Here is a 21,927-nt window from a genome sequence, read left to right as displayed (position 1 = left end):
TGGGGGGGGGGGGGGGCTGACATGGAGAACTCATCACAACCAATGTCTGAACACTGAGGCTATACTGTCTTCCTTTGCTACATTCAGATTGTCATAGGGAAGGATATGCACAGCGTCAAGGGACAGACACTGAGGCATCTTCTCAACCTAGCGCTGCTTGACTAGTTTGTGGGGCCTTGTTGGACATACTGTTGCAGTCGTCCTTGCTTCATACAGAATATATCAGAAAGGATGATTCTGTAAGGACTTGTACACTGAGGGCCTGGTAAGGACATATCGTCAGTACGTAGCTCTGATTCATCAGTTGCGGGTCAAACTGACCGCAAATGTCCATGCCATATATAGAACTCTCAGAAAAGATCTTTAAAAGTCGTTTGATCCAAGGGGCCTACACGAAGACGTTGTCACAATCTATTTAGCAATTCAACACAAGTTTCAAAGCCTATTAGAGGATTTCAATCAAAATTTCAGTGCGGCCATGTTTTATTTATCATTTCAATCTGTTTATAACAAGAACTATGCTGGCGTTGTCCATATCCTATTACACTTTATTTGAATAGCCCTCATGTCTTGGTGTACGAATCATGTCGATTTCATAACGAGCCATGGACACAGGGTTCAAACTCGCTTCTCGCGAGACCCGTGATCGGCATTCCACGTGGCGTCCGGGAAGGAGTGGGAAAGATGTCCACAAAGTTTTTCACAAAAAGCTCGATTTTCAAGAGTAATAAAGCATATTTCTGCAAAACGATCTAACGAGTATCTTCGGTAAGTAATCCTCGACATTTTCAGGTCGTTTTGGGCGAAACTCTTAGATTGACAGAGCGAAAAAATGCCACGATAAAGTGATCCTTCACTCCGTCGCGTGCACCATGGGCTCCGGCCACCAAATTACTGTGAACTCCGCTCTTCCCCGTCCAAAAGTTGGTCTGATGCCCGTGTCTTAATGTACATGGCTAATGAGTTTGCGCCGTCCTCAATTAGCAATCCGCTATAGGATGGAAGATACCAAATGACAATGAATTCGGCTCCCCGCCGCCTTATGAGACAAGTTCGGTGAAACTTTTACAACGCCTTCTCTTTCGGCAACTCTGGCTAATACCAGTTCATTTTTCAAGACATTTTCCAAACAACATTTGTCCCTTTCTCCTACGTACTGTCCTTGATATATACTTTGATCGTTTTGGATGAAAGACAAGCGGTTGCAACTAAGTAGTTACTTAGGGAGAGAGGCAAAATGTAGAGTTTTCTTTTTATTGGTCAATGCCGTCCACTAGAGGAGATACCCATGGTCTTCAATGAAGTGTACTCATTTCTGTCTTCTCTCATTATTTGCAGATCAAAGGCCAGAGAAAAGTTGTCTAGTCGTGAACACTATGGCGTCCCATGGAGAAAGAACATCAGTCCTATTTGTCCAATGGACCAAAAAGTGAGTATAGATTATATACCTTCAAAAACATATAAGGCGGCTTAAATGTTTTTGATACCATACATCTGGCGAATAAACCGTTTACAACAGATTGGCCATTTTGTTCACAGGCAACTTGAGTTTACCATGACAGAAAAGTCATTTTTCTAATCAAATGGTCATCAAAATCATTCAAAATATCCATCAACATTACAAGACACGGACAACTTCAAGTAAATTGCTTGAATTGATATACAGGTACTTTTATGTCATGGTAAACTTACGTTGCCTGTGAAAAGGTCATAACAAAATGGCTGACATTTGAATCCTAAATTTGAAATGAGTGCTTGTCAAAGATTTCTTTACCAACCTGTTTGCGCTGATTGACCATCTTCTAAACTGCCATCCTAAAACTTTGTTTGAAGCCAAACTCGTTATCTTTATTGCATTTATTTTTGTTATCTCTATCTCCGGTGAAGTTTGATAGATTAACCCGAAGGGAAGCGCCATGGCTTTGTCGGTTATATCAAAGCAGAAGCGCCTCTTGTCAGTCCTCTGGCCCTCCGTGGCCTCCGACCAAAAACCTGAAGCCTGTATTTGATGTAACTAATATTCTTTCACCCATTTAAAACTTTGTTTTCTTTCCTGTCGTTTCAGTATACGTTGACGCCGTCCATAGCCTACCTTGCCTCCTCGTCCAACTCCATCCACGAATCGCAACCCGATTTCTATGTTGTAAAACCAATCGTTTTTCATCTGTATTCATTTTCACTGACTTTGAATAAAACTTATAAACTTATGTCTATTCTTTGCATATCATTGTAAAAGTTTCGAGGGGAGCGCACTAAACAATTACTTTATAGTTACAATTGAAATCCACTTCTCATTACTGAATTGTGGTGTCCACTATCTGCCTGAATATACTTTTTGGGAAAATATTCTAAGTCCACAGATTCAGTCTATGGCATTGTTTCCAGTTGATTCTTCCTGCGATTTTTTCTTCAAAAATGCTCTAAGTCCACAGAAGTAAAAAAAAAATCGAGCGTGACTTCGCTCCGTAATTTTTTTCCATGATTTTTTCTCAAAAATACGCTAAGTCCACAAAAGTCGAAAAAAAAGTTGTGCGTGACTTCCCCTCGTAACTCTTTTCTTCTTAAAAGTTACGGAGCCAGGTCACGCTCGAGTTTTTTTTGGACGTTTTTGGAGATAGCCTATATTCCGGGGTCCCCCTTTTTTCCAAAAAAATCCGTCGATCCTGGTTGTCCTTGTCCTTGTCTTGTGTGTAGTCGGCTAAATATGGCAATTGCAAACTTCATTTGTTATTATTATGTTCAATGTTTAACTATTAATACAAGTCTTCAAAGTGAATATTATGTGCGACTTTGTAAGCGGAGTTGTCAGATTCTTTGAGGCCATTTGCTGAACAACTTATATGTTATACCATGAAGTGAATTGCGTAAAGTATTCAAAGTATTATGCAGAGAAGTTTAAGTTTGATGTTACTTTGTTCAAACTGTCGTGCAGAAGAGGACAAACGAAAGACTTTGAAACTTGTCTGATGGCCCTGAATGGCGCAAGCCTATCAGAGTAATTTCAGAGCAGTTTCAAAGTCCTTTGTTGACCCTTTTACCAACAATAAACGGAAGTATCATCAAACTTAAATATACTGCATCACACATAAATCTCTCACACATACATGGCGGTAACACAAGTTGCTCAGCAAATCAACCAACGAAATCTGGTAACTTTGCTTACAAACTCATAGCTGCACATGATATAAACTTTGGAGAAAGTGTATTAGTAATCAAAGCTAAACATTGAACACAATGACAACCAATGAAATTAGCAACATTGCACAGTCTTAGGAATAAAGGTCTTCACGTATTTCAAACCCTTTTTGTGTCATGCCATAGGGAGACCGTAAGGATTTTGTTTGAAATCAAATTAGTCTGAAATACGTGCCCGTCAAATCATGAAAAAACTTTATTTCTAAGAATGTAACATGCCATATTTGACTGCTTTTGCTTGTGGTTTCCTCTGCCTCCACCATATTCCAAATGGGGAGACATCAAACGAAACCAAAGTAACCGTATGAAAGTAACCAAAAAGAAGCAGAATTTAAAATTATCATATTTTTAATATAACTTTTCAATCAGACTACATTTCATACAGATGAATTATGGTACATCGCAAAGATGGCGAAATACTGTTAAATCACGTGTATAAGACCCTATTTCATTAACTTTGATACCAGATCAATTCATTAAAGACGAATTTTAAAAAGATTTTGCTGATCTAAAAACGTCTGCAGTATCTTGTATTTGTAAGACAAAACACTTATCACATGCAGTTGCCTTTGATTGGTCTTTGGTCTCTATTTCAATGAATCATACCCGCGATGTGTATTTTTCTTACACTGAGCCTGGGTAACACATCGCACCGGTATGGATGCATGGATATAGAGACCCGCCAATGACCACAAGTTTGGCACCGCTGAAACGTACATGTACATGTACACACATTTTAAAAAATTCATCGGGTGGTCTTATAGTGGTGAGTTTAAAGTATTTCTTATACACTGTCAGATTTTGTAATTATCGTCAGGGACTAGATCAAAAGTTACCGAAATTGTTTCTTTAGGATTTTAAAGATGCCAACTCAATTGCTGATCAAGAGTTCCCCAAGGTTATTGAGGTTTTGGGCATATAAGCAATATGTGTGACCCTTATATGGCGACGCGAATTCATACCCCCCCCCCCCCCCCATCAGATTTCATTTTATTATGTATAAATTCTAAAGAAACAACTTCGTAAAAATTTGAAAGTGTTGGCCATGACTGACGTCATTTTTATCATAACTTTCAACTTGTATAGGCCTACACATGTACAGGGTGTCCAAAACTGGTTGACTGCCAAAATCAGAAATTCCAAATTAAATTGTCCACTTCGACTAAAACAATAAAATTATTAATTAATCAAATCAGGTTGGCCTATACATTAATTATCGTTCCAAAAATCACAATCATGTTTGTGAAACTGAACGGTACAACGCTTAGAGCTAAAGGCCTATATCCACATAAGCGATTTACGCACTCTGGCGTGACTGAGAGTAAAACCCATATTCCTGTGAGACATTTCTTGAGAAACAAAAGGTCGGAAGTGACATTTTGTTTTTGACCCTTCGAAACGTCGAAAAATACCATACAAACTAAAACAATAGAGAGGTTCAGACTTTGATCCGATAACGAGTTAATATCTAATTGTTCTCTGGTTTACGTCATAAAGTCCCGTTGGTGGTTTCGTATTATTACTTCTAATGTTTCAAGCAGAAAGTACATGTAGTTTAATTCTTTTGAGTAATAAGTTTTTGTTTCTTGGCACACCTAACATTAAAGACACACCTATTTTGTCGTCGGTCATAATGACATCTCGTTCTCGGATCAAAGTCTTAACCTCTCTATTGTATTTTCCAAAACAACACATCAGTGATGGGGTACATGATAACTTATAAAACATGATAAAGCGCATTTAGGGAAGATTTCGTTTGGGAATGTTAGTTATGACCTAATAAAGGGACCCGGATTGGTCGCAGTTTTACTTCAGTGTGGGCCGATATCAGGCCTAGACCTTTCTTACCCTTTAGCTATCTTTCTGAATCATCATTGAACAATGTCGATAAATCAGGTGGAGTAATGCTATGATTATATGATTGGATTTACGGCTGAAAAGACCACAATAGCCTCGCCCAAATCCTTTTTGGGAAAAGAAATGGACTCCCATTCATTTGACAATGGGTCGCCCCTGTGGCATTTTGGGTTTAGCCAGTTGCTCGTTGCCAGCCCTGATTAGGAATAGGTTTGGTGGTCGAGTGGTTAGAGCGGTGGACCTGCGACCAGAAGGTATTGGGTTCAAATCCCGACCGAGGTTTTTTTGCAATTTTTTTTCCATGAAACTTTTTTTAATTGGCAGCCAAAAACACAAGTTTTGAGAAACATACCCTTTCGTGAAGTTCGCCGGTGCAAGCGTTTTTGATAGTTCCCCATATTTCAGTGTTTCCAGGCAAAAAGATCAACATGGCTTTTCAATTAAGGGAAACAGAGACGCGTCAAATCGTGAAAATATCTATCACTGTTCTATTACTATCAAACAACACTAAAACACAGACACTGAAATATGGGGAACAACCAAAAACGTTACACCGGATTCGACAATCTCGGTGGTCCCAAGCATGAAGATGATGACAACATTTTAGTTATTTTGATAGATCAAGGGATTATTTGCAATTAAAAACATTGAGAAAACTTCTCAATTGAGTAAGGGAGGTGGTGAACTTCTTGAAATTTTCTAATTTTACAAAGTGGTGAACTTTTTCAAACTTCATTTCGAGAACTTTTCATCGATCAGGACTCTCAGCACTGTTTAGATCAGCAACGCGAAGTTTGTCATCATGTTCATGCTATGGGCAACAGAAAAAATTGTGTGGTTTCACAAGCTTACGTTTTATCTTACGTTTACGGCTTCAAAACATTGCTTGCAATCGACTTGCTTGTCATTCGAGACTATACGTCATTAAAGATGATGTTGCTAATTATCAGCAGGACGAAACATTTTCGTTGTGTTACAATTTTCTATTTCGAAACGTAAACTATCATAACGCGTTGCAAGCTAAACCTCACTATAATGCCTAGTTTATGCCAACCAAATTGAGGATGTCTGAAAGAAGTCATCTTGACCACCAAGGTTTTCGCATCTTATCAAGATTTACCGACCCGGCCAAGTTTAAAGGGAGCATAGACCACTATGAGGGTCACACGATTCGGATAGTTTTCAGCATAGCTTTGATGACAAGTGTAACTAAAGTCTTTAAGAGACATTTTCACAAAATATTGGCCTTGCCTTCAACTGGTCATTGTTCTTCGGGAACGAGCTAGAAGTTCATCCTGGTCGCCCTCCTCAGTCGAGATTTCCTCTTCCTTTCACAACAACATCTGGAAAATACAAGTTGACGGAATTTTGAGAATTTTGCAGAGGAATAGACGAGAAGAAGGGGATGACGTTGGAGTGTGACAAAATTCACCCGAAAGGATGGTTTAAGATGGAATGGAGCAAAGAGGAATCGTCCATGTTACGTTCATGGGACCTCCAGATCTATAGGCGGCAGATTAATACGAAAACGAAGTAATGTCTAACGGACATGATATACTTTGGGCTTCGAATGAAAAGGGACTAGAATTGTCCGTGTTACGGGCAATCTTTTTCTTGGCGCCAACAGAACATGAGACATATGAAGAATGACTATAGTCCTTGTTACGGGCATGACATCCCTTGGTTTCAAATAAACAGGAAAACATGATATCTTCAGGACGGAGAAGTAGGAAGTGTCCATGTTACATAAAACGACTTTTGTGCCTTGACTGCGGAAATGTGACAACAAAGTGGCCAAAGCGTATCGATATAAATGCGGTATTACACTCCCGATTGAGAATGAAGACGATCTGTGAACCCGACAGACAGTTCATTCCAAAACTAATGACGTAGGCCTACACAGTCATCAAGCTTATTGCTGTAAAATCGACCAGGAGCCGAAATCTCGTTGACGTCGGTCACGACGCGGAAGCTGCAACCCTGAATGTCACTATGGCTGCTGACCGACTTTGCAGTAGTGACCGTAGATACAAATTGCGAGACAATCCAGCCAATAATAATGAGCACTTTCGCCAGTGGCTTAATGGTCTCCGTTGTTATTTGTGGTCGCGTAGAACGTAATGGAGTTTTAGCAAAAAATAACAATAAAGTCATTCCTCCACATCAACATTCACGCACTATGCCTTAGTACTCTTGGCAATGCAGCGTCATACCAAAGACTTGCTCGGAATATACTGCATGGCACTCTCATTTGGAGATATACCCGCATTAGGAACGGGTCTTTAGAATGGCTTTCTTCATAGAGGATCCCCGTAACAGACCGCACAATGGTGCACCAAGTTTGTTAAAAAAAACCTAATTTGCACAAAAATGAATTTAAATGCTCTTCGCATCTCACAGCATCAAATTTAGATGGTTTGGTTTCAGTCTTACCTTGTTATCTTCAGTTTCTTTGGTGAAAATTGAAAAACCTCATCATGGTGGCTTCCTCCACGTGTTGGAATGGGCGCCTCGCAGAGGCTTCTGGGTGATACGACGTAACTCTGAAACATGGACCATGAATGGATATTGTTTTGATGAACGTATGACATCATTGGGCAACGACTGGTCACAAACCTTCTGCAATCAAGTGCGCTCAATTTCAAGCTGTTTAATTCAACGACCAATGCCCATTTAAATCAAAATCAAAGTCAACTGACACTGACGAAATCGACCCCGGCCCATTGAAAGAAAACTTGGTGTATTTAATTCTCTTTTGAACAACAACTCACCCTTTTATGCGATAAAAACAAAGTTCTAACCGTTAGCGAATGCCACGTTTTTCGGCGAATTTCGTCTCCGAATCTCACGCCAGGTTTAGATTCAACCTGGATACCAGTCACATATCTTGGAAATAAACCCCCCAAAAATGGTTTTGAAATATGCTCATGAAGTGTGTTATTGAGTGAATCTCGACCCAGCAGGGGTCCCACCAGGACATGATGATCCTCGGTCTAACTGTCTCTGGAGAATGAAGGTCCTATATGGTCCCGGCTACCAGGACATGATAATCCGCTGTCCGGCACACTGTCCCTTGATAATGAAGGTACTTAGTGTCCTATCAGGACATGATAACCCAATGTCACACTGTCCCTTGAGAATGAAGGTCCTTTAGGGTGCCACCAGGACATGATAACCCGAGGTCACACTGTCCCTTGATGGTCCTAGGGTTCCACCAGGACATGATGCCCTAAGCTCACACTGTCCCTTGAGAATGAGGCTCCCGGACCCCATCAGGACATAATGACTCGATGTCACACTGTCCCTTGATGGTTCTATGGTCCCACCAGGACATGATGCCCTAAGCTCACAATGTCCCTTGAAAAGAAGGTCATATGATCCCATGATCGGGACATGATGACCCGATGTCACACTGTCCCTTGAGAATGAAGGTCCTAGGGTCCAACCAGGACATGGTGGCCCGATGTCAAACTGTCACTCTATAATGAAGGTCCTAAAGGGTCCTGCCAGGACATCACGACCGTCGGTTACACCGTCCTTTGAGAATGGGGGGGGGGGGGGGGGGTTACAAGGTCCAAGTATCGGGCAAGATTTTCAGACAGCGAGTGGCAACCTGACCATTTCAGGGAAACAAACCGAGCTTCTTTGAAACAAGAGTTTTTTGAATGAAGTAATGAAACTTGGCTTTTTGGAAACAACCTCAGAAACGGGTTTGTTTGGAATGGAATTTCTTTGGAAACAAACCAGGGCATTTGGGAAAGAAAGACATTTCCCCAAACCTTACAAACGGAAACGGCTTGCAAAGTCGGGGATTTGCACTGGTCTTTATAGATTAATAGTTCTGTAGCTTTGTCAGTTTTTTCACTTTTTCTTATGGATCACAGAAACATCGTTTCGAGAGCATAAAGACAGAGGCAAAGGCAAAGACAAAGGCACAACCTGATTGACAAAGGTCAACATCCCACCCAGTGATTACGTCATCACTCCACGGAGTCTCGTTCCCGGAGTTCATTCCACGGGGTTCATTCCACGGGGTTCCGAGTTGTCATAGGCGCCTGAGAATTAGAATCGCCAAACCAATCTTAGCGCTTAATCAGTCTTCAAATAAGAAACTACAGAAAACAGAATATATAATACTTGAACATAAAATATGGGATTTTATGTTCTGTGTATTAGGCTGATCTATTGGCCCGGGTTGATCTCCGTGAGCCTGATTTCTTCACGCACCTGTGTCTTCTTCTTGCGCAGCAGATACACCGGGCGGGCGCTTCAAAGCTTCTCCGCTAAAACCCTCGATTTATCGTTTCTTTTCGCGAAATAAAGGCAACTTATGGCGGTAAGTTGATAGCTGAGATGTCAGAGCTCATGCATATATTGATTTTGATTCGCTTCTTTCACCATTGACGCAATATTTCGTGATTTTTCCCGGTGCAAAAAAAAAGTGTCATGGCGCCGACACTTTTGCCAAGTGGGCGCTCGGAACTCCTCCAAAAAAATGTTAAATTGGAAGTTCTAGCAACCCATCCAGGTCATTTAAACCAAATATTTGTGTTCTATGCGTATTTTTACTTCTGGTAAACTAGATTTTATCAGTTCTTAGAACGTTTTTTCTCAAGAAAAACGTGCATAAAAAATCATTGCTGAGATAACGGAATACAGTGTTGCATGCGCATGCATTGCGCATGCATGTAGACCATGTGCTTTGGCCCTGTGCATTGATATTTTGATATTTTGAATGCTTTTGGTGATGATTTGATTGCGAAACATGGCTTTTTTGTCATGGTAAACTTACGCTGCCTGTGAAAAGATGGCCGAAATGTATTTTTGCATAAAGTCTATGGACGAAATGTACCCTTTTCAATCATTGTTTAATTGGTCATTGTAAATGATTTTATGCCAGGTTCTTCATACCCCTTGCCTTTGAAGTTGAAATCAATCATGATAGTTATCATTATTTTCTTGAATCACTTATTTCCAATTTTTATCGCCCCTCCTTTATTGCCCAAAGCCATTAAGACAGTATCAGGGCCAGGGGTTAGGCTTGGTGTGCATCTAAATGTGCCTCACACATGTTATTGGCTTATTGTGGACTTGTTGTTCACTGAATCAGTTATCAAGAGTTTGCAATTTCATTCTCAAAATTAGATCAATTCTGATGAGATTGAGCACAAAATTAGGGAGCTGTTCTCTGTGGCTTATCATGAAAATTGGACTGGACAGAAGACACATTTCTTTCACATTCCCAGAGTCTGTGCTGTGGCTGATCAAAGTTCTGATCTATGCCAACCCCTTCCATGACCCCTATTTGCCTTTGAATGGCAGTACACCAAGAGGGAGAATTCCACCTGCATGTATGCAGCCACTGTTTCTTGGATGGGGTATATTGTCAAATTGATCACAGCCAAGTGATTAAATAGGAGTCTGGTGTGTCACTTTTCAGATTTGCCATTTGTTTGGGCAAACATCTCTGGGGAGAAATACATCCCCAATTGAGAAACATGGAGTTGATTAAACTTTAAAGCTGATAGTAATACAGAGCAGATCCTGTGCAAGTTTTCCTTAAGGAGGTAAAATTTCGAGTTCCAGGACTATGGATGTGACCACTGCTTGTGAGAAACATTTTCATCATAGAAAAATTGAACTTACTGTTTTATTGCAGACTGCCTGGCCAGAGATGTTTCTCCTTGTATAAAGACAAGTACTTAGCTATGGATTCAGTTCACCTCGCCACCACACCCAATTCCAAGCAAGAACCACTTCAGTTCTAGAGCAGGTAAAATTTTAATTTTTCGAACCTGACCCATTGCTTTCTTCTGAGATATGGGCTGTCATAAACAAACTTAGTACAGGGTCATGGCACCTTTCAGAGTTGTGCTTGAGGAGGAAAACTACACCTGTGCCAAAGCCTACAAGTCTATGATGAAAAGAACCTCACCCATGGAGTTGAGGGCTAGACATGGAGGAGCCACTGGATGTTCTTGTTTGTCTTAAGCATTCGCTCTGCACTCAAAGATGTTATTCTCAAGGGAGTATTCCTCCTCAACAAGTGATGAGACTCTGTCTTGCTTCTGGATGTAACCCATGATTGGTCAGATACATTTCAATATTCAACATAAAAATTTTGATTTGTTTTATTGCAGACAGCCTTGCCAGAGATGTGACTTCTTGCATGATGACAAGTGCTTACCTATGGATTCACTTCACTTCACCGCCATACCCACTTCCAAGATAGAACCACTTCAGTTTAGAGCATTTCGAGGTAAAATTTTTTATGATTTAAACCTGAAATCTTTTGTTGCCTCCTTCCTAGAGAGAATGGGCTTTTAATGACAGATGATAAGTAGTATCAGGTCATGACTTATGTTGTGCCTGAGGGGATCCACAGTGGTGTAAAGAATTACACCGAGTGAGTTGGGGTTGGTCATGAGGAAACTTCTTGATGTGGCCATGACTTGTCAGAAGATTTGAAGAGCCAACATAAGATAAGCAGCTGATCAAGTGCAATGGAAAGCATGCTGGATTTAAAAATCAGTATTCATTTCAAATAACGCAGAACCCGAGGGAGTCCTAAATGACGAGAAAGATACCTGCAGGAAAGACCAAATGCATGCCTCTCCGTGACCTCACTGCTTTGGGAGTGTACTGATTGAAGAAGTTGTACCAGAATATTGCAAAAGAGACAATAGTTTTGCGATGTGTCTTGGAAAGCCAACGAGAATGTCAAAAAGTTCAGCAGGGTTTTATCATGAGATTTTTTACTCCCTTTCCAGCCCTTCTGCAACCCAAAAGCTATGTGTAGATGGCAAGAGAGGCGAGTAATGACTTTACGGAGCGAGAACAGCAAGATTCGGACAAGTCATCATGTTCACACCATTGACAGCACCAGAGGGGAACATAGGAATGACAGAGTGAGGACAGTAGATATATCTACAACCATTCTTATATCAGACTTCAACAAGGATGTGGCGGTCTTTGGAGCACCATTTGCAGACTTGTTGCGAAAAACTTGACATTCATTGGTCATTGAGAGACCAGTAATAAATGATGATGACGATGACAGAGGATAATGTCTACGAACAGGGGTGATGGCAACTGGCCGTGCCACATAGCTACAAGGTGACCATTTCAACTGGACTACCTTACCATAAGAAATTGTGAACCAGTCATCAAGATGATGAACGCGTCAAAATATTGAAGAAATCAAGGATCTCTTTGTGTTAGTGTTATATCTCACAAAAATCTAATGGTTTGAGTTCTTTTTCAGCCTGGTTTCAAGATCATTGGAAAGAATCAGAACCACTTCAGTAGAAAGCCTGGGTTTGTTCAGTGGGAGTGGATGTCACTGAGGCAGTCCAAGGGAGACGGGAACAGTTTGGTTTGGCATAGCTAAGTATCCATAGACAAACTGTCAACCGAAGGGGTGTCAGTTTTTTGTGACAGAGTTCATTCTGCTGTAATTTTGCAGTTTGAGAAGTCCTTGCCTCTGATCCAATGCAGTTGAGCTGCCGACATAGTGATGCCAGTCATTACACTTGTAATAGTTGACAATAATGACAAAATTAAGCTGACTAAAGCTTTTGAATTGTCGGAAGACGAGAAGAGGACTCTAAAACAGGATGCCTTGCCGTGGGTGGTATATGTATCAAGTAGCAACCTCAGCCAGGCAATCTTGCTATGATGAAATATCAACAGCCAGTCAACGAAAGGATGGAAGCTTCAGGATGTCAAGTGTCGGAGAATTTCGTGTCTAACGGCATACAAATCTATGCTAGTTATAATAGTTTGGTTTCTTTTTCAGCTGAGGACCGAGATTGGTGCTGCATCTGTCACATAGCCCCAGGGAAACCATCACAGGATCCTCGGAGACGCTTCAAACCTCACATCGAGAACGCCTCCTGTGAACAGGAGCTGAGGGCCGCACCAAGCTAAAGATTAAGATTGTACAATCAAATATCCACACCAGGTATTCTAGTTACTGTAAATTAGATAGTGCATAAAGTGACCTGTTTGTTTTCACTTTTAAAAACCTTTGCAATTTGCCGCACTGAACCCTCCAGAGATTGTTGGAGTGGGTCCATTAAATGTGACAAAAATATCCAACACCACCTATTTACAAATGAAGTGAGAGGTCAGCCGTTTGGTGTAACTCCATATAACTGTCTGGTGATTTCGCTTTGGGCTTGTGACACTCTGATCGGTCTGAAATAATCATTACCGCCCATCCCTCAATTTGAGGCCTGTGTCCCGATGGCGGAGAAATGGCGATGTCAAAGGGGCATGAGGGCGGTTAAACCTATTGCGAATAGGCAGCACAATGTGTAGGATATTCGGAAACCACGCACATCTCCTGAATCTGCCGTGGGTTGGTACCCCACGCTACGTAAGGGGAGGTTTCTGGGTAAGACTTGGTCCACGTGAATAGGTGGTACCTTAAAAGATGAGAAGTTGCGAACGGACACCCTGTGAATATGTCCCTTCGACCAACTAGTGCTAATCCGGTCACTGTCTCCCGGTCACCATGCCTTGGTCAATAAGCGGGCGAAGAACCCAATGGCTCCGTCTGGAGTACATCGTCAACTTCAGCCACGTAGTCTAACCGGTGCACGCACAAATATCTTAGTTGAGAGTGGGTGACATACTTGAAAATGCTTCTCATCGGGGTTATACAGTACCACTGTATACAATGACCCCATTTTTGTTGGATTTTACTGTGGAGTGGACAATAATGAGAATTTCAGGCCAGTCTGATTGTCACCAGTTCAGAGGGCGATTACCTGATAGTTATGTGGCATTCCGTCAAACGGTTAACTCTTACACATCCTTTGTAAATTAGTGTTGCTAATGCCAGCAGGATGACTAAGTGACAGAAACTTTCATGTGTAATAGCCTTAAAAATTTATGATCGTTCTAATGGTTTTGGCCTTCTGTTTCAGCATGGTTTTAAGATTGAAGGACGGGGATGTCACAGAGGTCTGGAAAAACTATTGCTTAACTAGGATGCACTCGAATCTGGAACACCTGCTGTGAGAGAGGGCTGGGGACGCACTAAGAAAGATATTCTTTCCAGGCATGTTGCCAGTGCCACAAATTTGCCACTGAAGTTGGTTCCAGTTTAAATATGAACTTGAATTATCAGAGGCTGTCCAAGGGAGCCTCTGCATGCACCCTACAGTAAAAGGACAAGCAGCTTGATTTGACCAGCGGAAATATCCACCAACTAGGTGCCAACAGAGGGCACTGATAATTAGATGCCCTGAATTTGCCTACTTGGCAAGTCGTAGCATGTTTGTTGTTTCGTGAGAAATATTCTGTGCTGTAAAGCATGCATTTTGGAATGATTCCTTTTGCCTGTGATCTGAGCCTGTGCGAGACAATGATGCAGATCATAGAACTCGGTGAGATGGTGACAGCTGGTGAGGAAGAAGACTCGTTGATGCATGTGTAAAAAAATTCAGAAGAAATTTGGCTGCAGTCAAGACCACCTTGCAGTGAAATGGTGTTACAAATTCAGGCATTCTAGTAGTTGGAGATATTTTTCGGCCTGCATGATTTCAAGGAAGATGAGATGGAGAAATACAACATACATGGAGAGACATGTGTCCATTACATAAAAGTCTGTGTGTGTATCCTGAATAGGGATTCAGTTGACTTTTGAAGGAGCAAATATTTCGGGTAAGAAAACTGTTCTTCATATTCCGTCAACAAGTCGAAAAGCTGTCAAAAGCATTGACATTTCTTGCCCTTCATTCAGGCAAGAGAAGTTTGAAGTACCATACAGCTTCAAATTCATGTCCATAGATTAAATCTTGATTCCTGCCCAAATGATGAACAAAAATCTGCTCAACATCAAATCACCTCAGACAGCGGACTCTGCTGATTATCTGGAGATGTTATTTAGTATTTTATCACATTAATACACCATCCAAGGCATCTTGTGATGAAAAACAGCAGGAGTTCCCTCTGTGGACTGAAGGTAGGTTGGCCTAAACAAAGCATAAGAAACTGGACAACAATGCAGACAATTCTCAACATTTTATGTTGCTAAATATATGTAACAAGTTACTGCCAACTATTCACAGAGTCTGAGCAAACGTGATGGTTGTCTGTATTGCACTTCAGACCAGTGATCTGCTTATGGCAGGTAATGGCACTTGTTTCTAAAACAGTTTTGTATTTGCCTTAGTGTCGTCATATTTGGCAGATGATTATCTAGGTGTAGAAAAGCCAGGGGACCGTTCCGCGTCATTGTTTATTTTGTTTAGAAAAATGTTATTAATGAAAACTGGTCCTTTCCAGCTCCTCCATTAGATGGCACAGACTGGAAAAAAGAAAAGCTGCCGCACCATCGTCCTGGTAGCAAGCCAAAGCCAAGAGCAGTCCACATGCTAATGGTTGCAACTATAACACCACTAACAAGATTTCACTATAATCATCTGACTGGAGAAAATTATGAAGGAATCTACAATGTCGTTGCAAGGACAAGCAATGTTAGAATACAAGGTTGGTGTGCAATGTGAATCTGTGCAGGATAGTTGTACAGTAGCCTGCCTGCTGGATAACTTATCAGAAAGCAAGTATGTCCAGAATGATGAGAATAATAAGTCAAAAAGTTTATATCTACCCTGTTGTGTTCCTTTAATAGAAATGTTTACATTCTAAATAAATGGCAAGTTCCTGGCGGATAAGGTTCCAGAGTGAACTGCAATCACTGTACGATGTCCTAACTGGCAAGTGCCTCCTTAATAGAGAGGTGTCCTGATTAGAGAGGTCAAATTGAAAGGAAATAACCAATTTGGGACTAAAATTAGTGTCCTTAATAGAGAGGTTGTCCTTATGCCCTGGCATAGACACTCGGGTACAAGGGATCACAGCTTTTGGTCTCATCCGACAGACCCTCGAGTACATTTGACAACCCCCTCTTAGTAAGCCAGAGGCCTTTCATGGAGCTGTTTCTAAAAACTCTTGTTTTTGTAGAAGAAGTCATTAAAAATCAAAAGAATTATTTTCAGCACCTCAACGGGAAAACCACTGGTAATTGAAGCAGGTAGATTGCCGTGACATCTCTCCTAAACAAGCTGGGTTATGAACAAGGATCATGTCAACCAAGTTCAAATGTCTTGAACATGAAAGGGCCCCTTCCCTTCTGACTGGAAAAGACATCTCTCATCTTTGGTTTGTACATGATCAGAACATGCAGGACATTGTGAACACCGAGAATATCACGAAGAACTGAGTGGCACCGAAAATACCTGAAGATTTACTTTTTCAGCTAAGAATGACTTTGTAGGCCTAAAGGTTTAGAAGTTTACCTCAATTCCTAAGGACTATCAACTTATTCCTAAGGTAGTCTGGAAAAAATTTCATCCTGGATGCAGAGAAAGACTGTACAGTAGAACCTCTCTATTAAGGGCACCCTCGAGACTGACTAGTGCTGTCCTTAATAAAGAGATGTCGTGATTAGAGAGGTCAAATTGAATGGAAACAACCAATTTGGGACCAAAACTAGTGTTGTCCTTAGTAGAGAGGTGTCTGCTAAGGGAAGTTCTACTGTGGTTACATTACTTGCATGTTAGTTTTGGTGTTAGTTTTCACTGTTGAAGGACACAGACACAGATGCCAATCGGCAGTGAAGGTGACCTTCTCAAGCGAGGAACCAACGTCTTCGTATTGCAGCCACTGTAGCTTAGGTAGTATAGTGACCTACATGAAGTTGTTTTCAGTTATTAAAGTCCATGGGGTTAGTTGCATTTAACCTTGACTCTGTTAGACTGGGTCCATTGAATGTAACAAAAATAATCGATGCCTATTTACAAATGAAATGAAGAGTCTGCATTTTGGTGTAACTCCATATAACTGTCAGGTGATTTCGCTCTGAACTTGTGACACTCTGATCGGTCTGAAATAATCATTATCTCGCCCCTCTGGGAAAATTTTGCAGCCGCATGGCACCTCTTGTTACCGTCTGAGAGATGGCGATGTCGGAGGGGCATGACGGTCGGCAAACCTATTGCGAATGGGCAGCACAATTAGGTGTAGGATATTCTTAAACCATTGCACACTCCTGAATCTGCGGTGGGTTGGTACCCCACGCTACGTAGGGAGTAGGTTTTTGGGTAAAACTTGGTCCCCGTGAATAGGTCGTGCCTTAAAATGATGAGAAGTTGCGAATTGACGCCCTGTGAAGTGTCCTTCGACCAGCTAGTGCTAATCCGGTCACTGTCTCCAGGTCACCATGCCTCGGTCAATGAGCGGGCGAAGCACCCAATGGCTCCGTCAGGAGTACATCGTCAACTTCAGCCCGTAGTCAAACCGGTACGCGCACAAATATCTTAGCTGAGAGTGGGGGACATCAGTAAATTGCTTCTCATCGGGGCAATACAGTATTGACCCCATTTTTTGTTGGACTCATTTCCGCTGAGGCGTGCTAGATAATGAGAATTTCAGGCCAGTCCGATTATCACCAGTTCAGAGGGCGATTATCTAATAGTTATGTGGCTTTCCCTCAAACTGTATACTCTTTCATGTCAATTGTAAATTAGTGTTGCTTGGTAGTGTTCAGGGTCTTTTGTCGAACAGGCACATCTGCATACCAGTAATTATGTGCAAACATCATTTTTGCTTTGAAGCAATATCGTTGCTACACTCCTAAAGCAGTGGCTGTCTTCAGGTCTTATCTGCCTCGCGGGCAAATCTGCATACCAGTGATTATATGCATACTTAAGTTTTGCTTTGAAGCAATATCAGTGCTACACTTGTGAAGCAGTGGCAGTGTTCAGGTCTTGTCTGCCTCTCGCTGACATATCTGCATACCAGTAGTTATGTGCAGACTTGGCTCTTTCTTTGGAGCAGTACAGTTGTAAGATAAATCCTGTTTGTAATTTTATAAATTAGTTGCTCATTAAGGGCTTACGAAGGTTTTGATGCCTTGCTGGCATATCTGCATACCAGTAAATATGTGCAGATTCATTTCTTGCTTTGAAGCAATATTGTTGCTACACTCCTAAAGCAGTGGCACTGTTCAGGTCTTTTCTGCATACCAGTAATTATGTGCAGACTTGGCACTTCCAGAGATTGTAGGACTGGGTCCATTGAATGTAACAAAAATAATCGATGCCTATTTACAAATGAAATGAAGAGTCTGCATTTTGGTGTAACTCCATATAACTGTCAGGTGATTTCGCTCTGAACTTGTGACACTCTGATCGGTCTGAAATAATCATTATCTCGCCCCTCTGGGAAAATTTTGCAGCCGCATGGCACCTCTTGTTACCGTCTGAGAGATGGCGATGTCGGAGGGGCATGACGGTCGGCAAACCTATTGCGAATGGGCAGCACAATTAGGTGTAGGATATTCTTAAACCATTGCACACTCCTGAATCTGCGGTGGGTTGGTACCCCACGCTACGTAGGGAGTAGGTTTTTGGGTAAAACTTGGTCCCCGTGAATAGGTCGTGCCTTAAAATGATGAGAAGTTGCGAATTGACGCCCTGTGAAGTGTCCTTCGACCAGCTAGTGCTAATCCGGTCACTGTCTCCAGGTCACCATGCCTCGGTCAATGAGCGGGCGAAGCACCCAATGGCTCCGTCAGGAGTACATCGTCAACTTCAGCCCGTAGTCAAACCGGTACGCGCACAAATATCTTAGCTGAGAGTGGGGGACATCAGTAAATTGCTTCTCATCGGGGCAATACAGTATTGACCCCATTTTTTGTTGGACTCATTTCCGCTGAGGCGTGCTAGATAATGAGAATTTCAGGCCAGTCCGATTATCACCAGTTCAGAGGGCGATTATCTAATAGTTATGTGGCTTTCCCTCAAACTGTATACTCTTTCATGTCAATTGTAAATTAGTGTTGCTTGGTAGTGTTCAGGGTCTTTTGTCGAACAGGCACATCTGCATACCAGTAATTATGTGCAAACATCATTTTTGCTTTGAAGCAATATCGTTGCTACACTCCTAAAGCAGTGGCTGTCTTCAGGTCTTATCTGCCTCGCGGGCAAATCTGCATACCAGTGATTATATGCATACTTAAGTTTGCTTTGAAGCAATATCAGTGCTACACTTGTGAAGCAGTGGCAGTGTTCAGGTCTTGTCTGCCTCTCGCTGACATATCTGCATACCAGTAGTTATGTGCAGACTTGGCTCTTTCTTTGGAGCAGTACAGTTGTAAGATAAATCCTGTTTGTAATTTTATAAATTAGTTGCTCATTAAGGGCTTACGAAGGTTTTGATGCCTTGCTGGCATATCTGCATACCAGTAAATATGTGCAGATTCATTTCTTGCTTTGAAGCAATATTGTTGCTACACTCCTAAAGCAGTGGCAATGTTCAGGTCTTTTCTGCATACCAGTAATTATGTGCAGACTTGGCTCTTCCAGAGATTGTAGGACTGGGTCCATTGAATGTAACAAAAATAATCGATGCCTATTTACAAATGAAATGAAGAGTCTGCATTTTGGTGTAACTCCATATAACTGTCAGGTGATTTCGCTCTGAACTTGTGACACTCTGATCGGTCTGAAATAATCATTATCTCGCCCCTCTGGGAAAATTTTGCAGCCGCATGGCACCTCTTGTTACCGTCTGAGAGATGGCGATGTCGGAGGGGCATGACGGTCGGCAAACCTATTGCGAATGGGCAGCACAATTAGGTGTAGGATATTCTTAAACCATTGCACACTCCTGAATCTGCGGTGGGTTGGTACCCCACGCTACGTAGGGAGTAGGTTTTTGGGTAAAACTTGGTCCCCGTGAATAGGTCGTGCCTTAAAATGATGAGAAGTTGCGAATTGACGCCCTGTGAAGTGTCCTTCGACCAGCTAGTGCTAATCCGGTCACTGTCTCCAGGTCACCATGCCTCGGTCAATGAGCGGGCGAAGCACCCAATGGCTCCGTCAGGAGTACATCGTCAACTTCAGCCCGTAGTCAAACCGGTACGCGCACAAATATCTTAGCTGAGAGTGGGGGACATCAGTAAATTGCTTCTCATCGGGGCAATACAGTATTGACCCCATTTTTTGTTGGACTCATTTCCGCTGAGGCGTGCTAGATAATGAGAATTTCAGGCCAGTCCGATTATCACCAGTTCAGAGGGCGATTATCTAATAGTTATGTGGCTTTCCCTCAAACTGTATACTCTTTCATGTCAATTGTAAATTAGTGTTGCTTGGTAGTGTTCAGGGTCTTTTGTCGAACAGGCACATCTGCATACCAGTAATTATGTGCAAACATCATTTTTGCTTTGAAGCAATATCGTTGCTACACTCCTAAAGCAGTGGCTGTCTTCAGGTCTTATCTGCCTCGCGGGCAAATCTGCATACCAGTGATTATATGCATACTTAAGTTTTGCTTTGAAGCAATATCAGTGCTACACTTGTGAAGCAGTGGCAGTGTTCAGGTCTTGTCTGCCTCTCGCTGACATATCTGCATACCAGTAGTTATGTGCAGACTTGGCTCTTTCTTTGGAGCAGTACAGTTGTAAGATAAATCCTGTTTGTAACTTTATAAATTAGTTGCTCATTAAGGGCTTACGAAGGTTTTGATGCCTTGCTGGCATATCTGCATACCAGTAAATATGTGCAGATTCATTTCTTGCTTTGAAGCAATATTGTTGCTACACTCCTAAAGCAGTGGCAATGTTCAGGTCTTTTCTGCATACCAGTAATTATGTGCAGACTTGGCTCTTCCAGAGATTGTAGGACTGGGTCCATTGAATGTAACAAAAATAATCGATGCCTATTTACAAATGAAATGAAGAGTCTGCATTTTGGTGTAACTCCATATAACTGTCAGGTGATTTCGCTCTGAACTTGTGACACTCTGATCGGTCTGAAATAATCATTATCTCGCCCCTCTGGGAAAATTTTGCAGCCGCATGGCACCTCTTGTTACCGTCTGAGAGATGGCGATGTCGGAGGGGCATGACGGTCGGCAAACCTATTGCGAATGGGCAGCACAATTAGGTGTAGGATATTCTTAAACCATTGCACACTCCTGAATCTGCGGTGGGTTGGTACCCCACGCTACGTAGGGAGTAGGTTTTTGGGTAAAACTTGGTCCCCGTGAATAGGTCGTGCCTTAAAATGATGAGAAGTTGCGAATTGACGCCCTGTGAAGTGTCCTTCGACCAGCTAGTGCTAATCCGGTCACTGTCTCCAGGTCACCATGCCTCGGTCAATGAGCGGGCGAAGCACCCAATGGCTCCGTCAGGAGTACATCGTCAACTTCAGCCCGTAGTCAAACCGGTACGCGCACAAATATCTTAGCTGAGAGTGGGGGACATCAGTAAATTGCTTCTCATCGGGGCAATACAGTATTGACCCCATTTTTTGTTGGACTCATTTCCGCTGAGGAGTGCTAGATAATGAGAATTTCAGGCCAGTCCGATTATCACCAGTTCAGAGGGCGATTATCTAATAGTTATGTGGCTTTCCCTCAAACTGTATACTCTTTCATGTCAATTGTAAATTAGTGTTGTTACATGTCGCATTCAATGGCTCATTTGAGGATAGTTTCTGTGATTCTACTTTACCATGAGCAGGCCCATTTAGGCATGTAACTGTGTAGTTTGTACTTTGTAGTATGTGATTTGAAAAGTTGTAAATCTGGTTATTGGAGTGAACCCTTTGGGTGCCTTATAGACGTATGACGTACATCCACATTTCATGTATGTAGTGTGCCAAGGTTTATTGATAATCCATTGATTTGGACGTTTCTGAAGGCATACAAGACATATGCCTTCCCAAATCAAGAGTTGCTTGATGTGATTTGAAACAGTTTTTCTAAATCGCTTGCTGATAAATGATTGATTGAAAGCTTGTGTCGATAACAGCAGAAATAAAAATGTGGAAAAGATTATCCTTCATTAGAAAATTG

At 41.8% G+C, this 21,927-nt stretch overlaps 2 long non-coding RNA genes across 2 annotated transcripts; both read left to right on the top strand.

Annotated features, from left to right (window-relative positions):
* The first annotated feature begins 647 nt into the window (after positions 1-647).
* Positions 648-2,180, top strand: LOC135500268 (uncharacterized). The gene is made up of 3 exons (XR_010449410.1): positions 648-768; positions 1,339-1,429; positions 2,066-2,180. It is a non-coding gene; the product is annotated as an uncharacterized LOC135500268 (long non-coding RNA).
* Positions 2,181-9,298: 7,118 nt separating this feature from the next.
* LOC135500888 (uncharacterized) lies at positions 9,299-21,774 on the top strand. Its single transcript, XR_010449531.1, has 8 exons — positions 9,299-9,388; positions 10,712-10,825; positions 11,193-11,311; positions 11,823-11,960; positions 12,317-13,015; positions 13,986-14,724; positions 15,349-15,552; positions 16,062-21,774. It is a non-coding gene; the product is annotated as an uncharacterized LOC135500888 (long non-coding RNA).
* The last annotated feature ends 153 nt before the right edge of the window (positions 21,775-21,927 follow it).

The sequence above is a fragment of the Lineus longissimus genome, chromosome 16, assembly GCF_910592395.1.
Source record: "Lineus longissimus chromosome 16, tnLinLong1.2, whole genome shotgun sequence".
In the NCBI taxonomy this organism is placed as follows: Eukaryota; Metazoa; Nemertea; class Pilidiophora; order Heteronemertea; family Lineidae; genus Lineus; species Lineus longissimus.
Note: the sequence above shows the minus strand (reverse complement) of the source record. Positions and strands in the feature narration are given on the sequence as shown.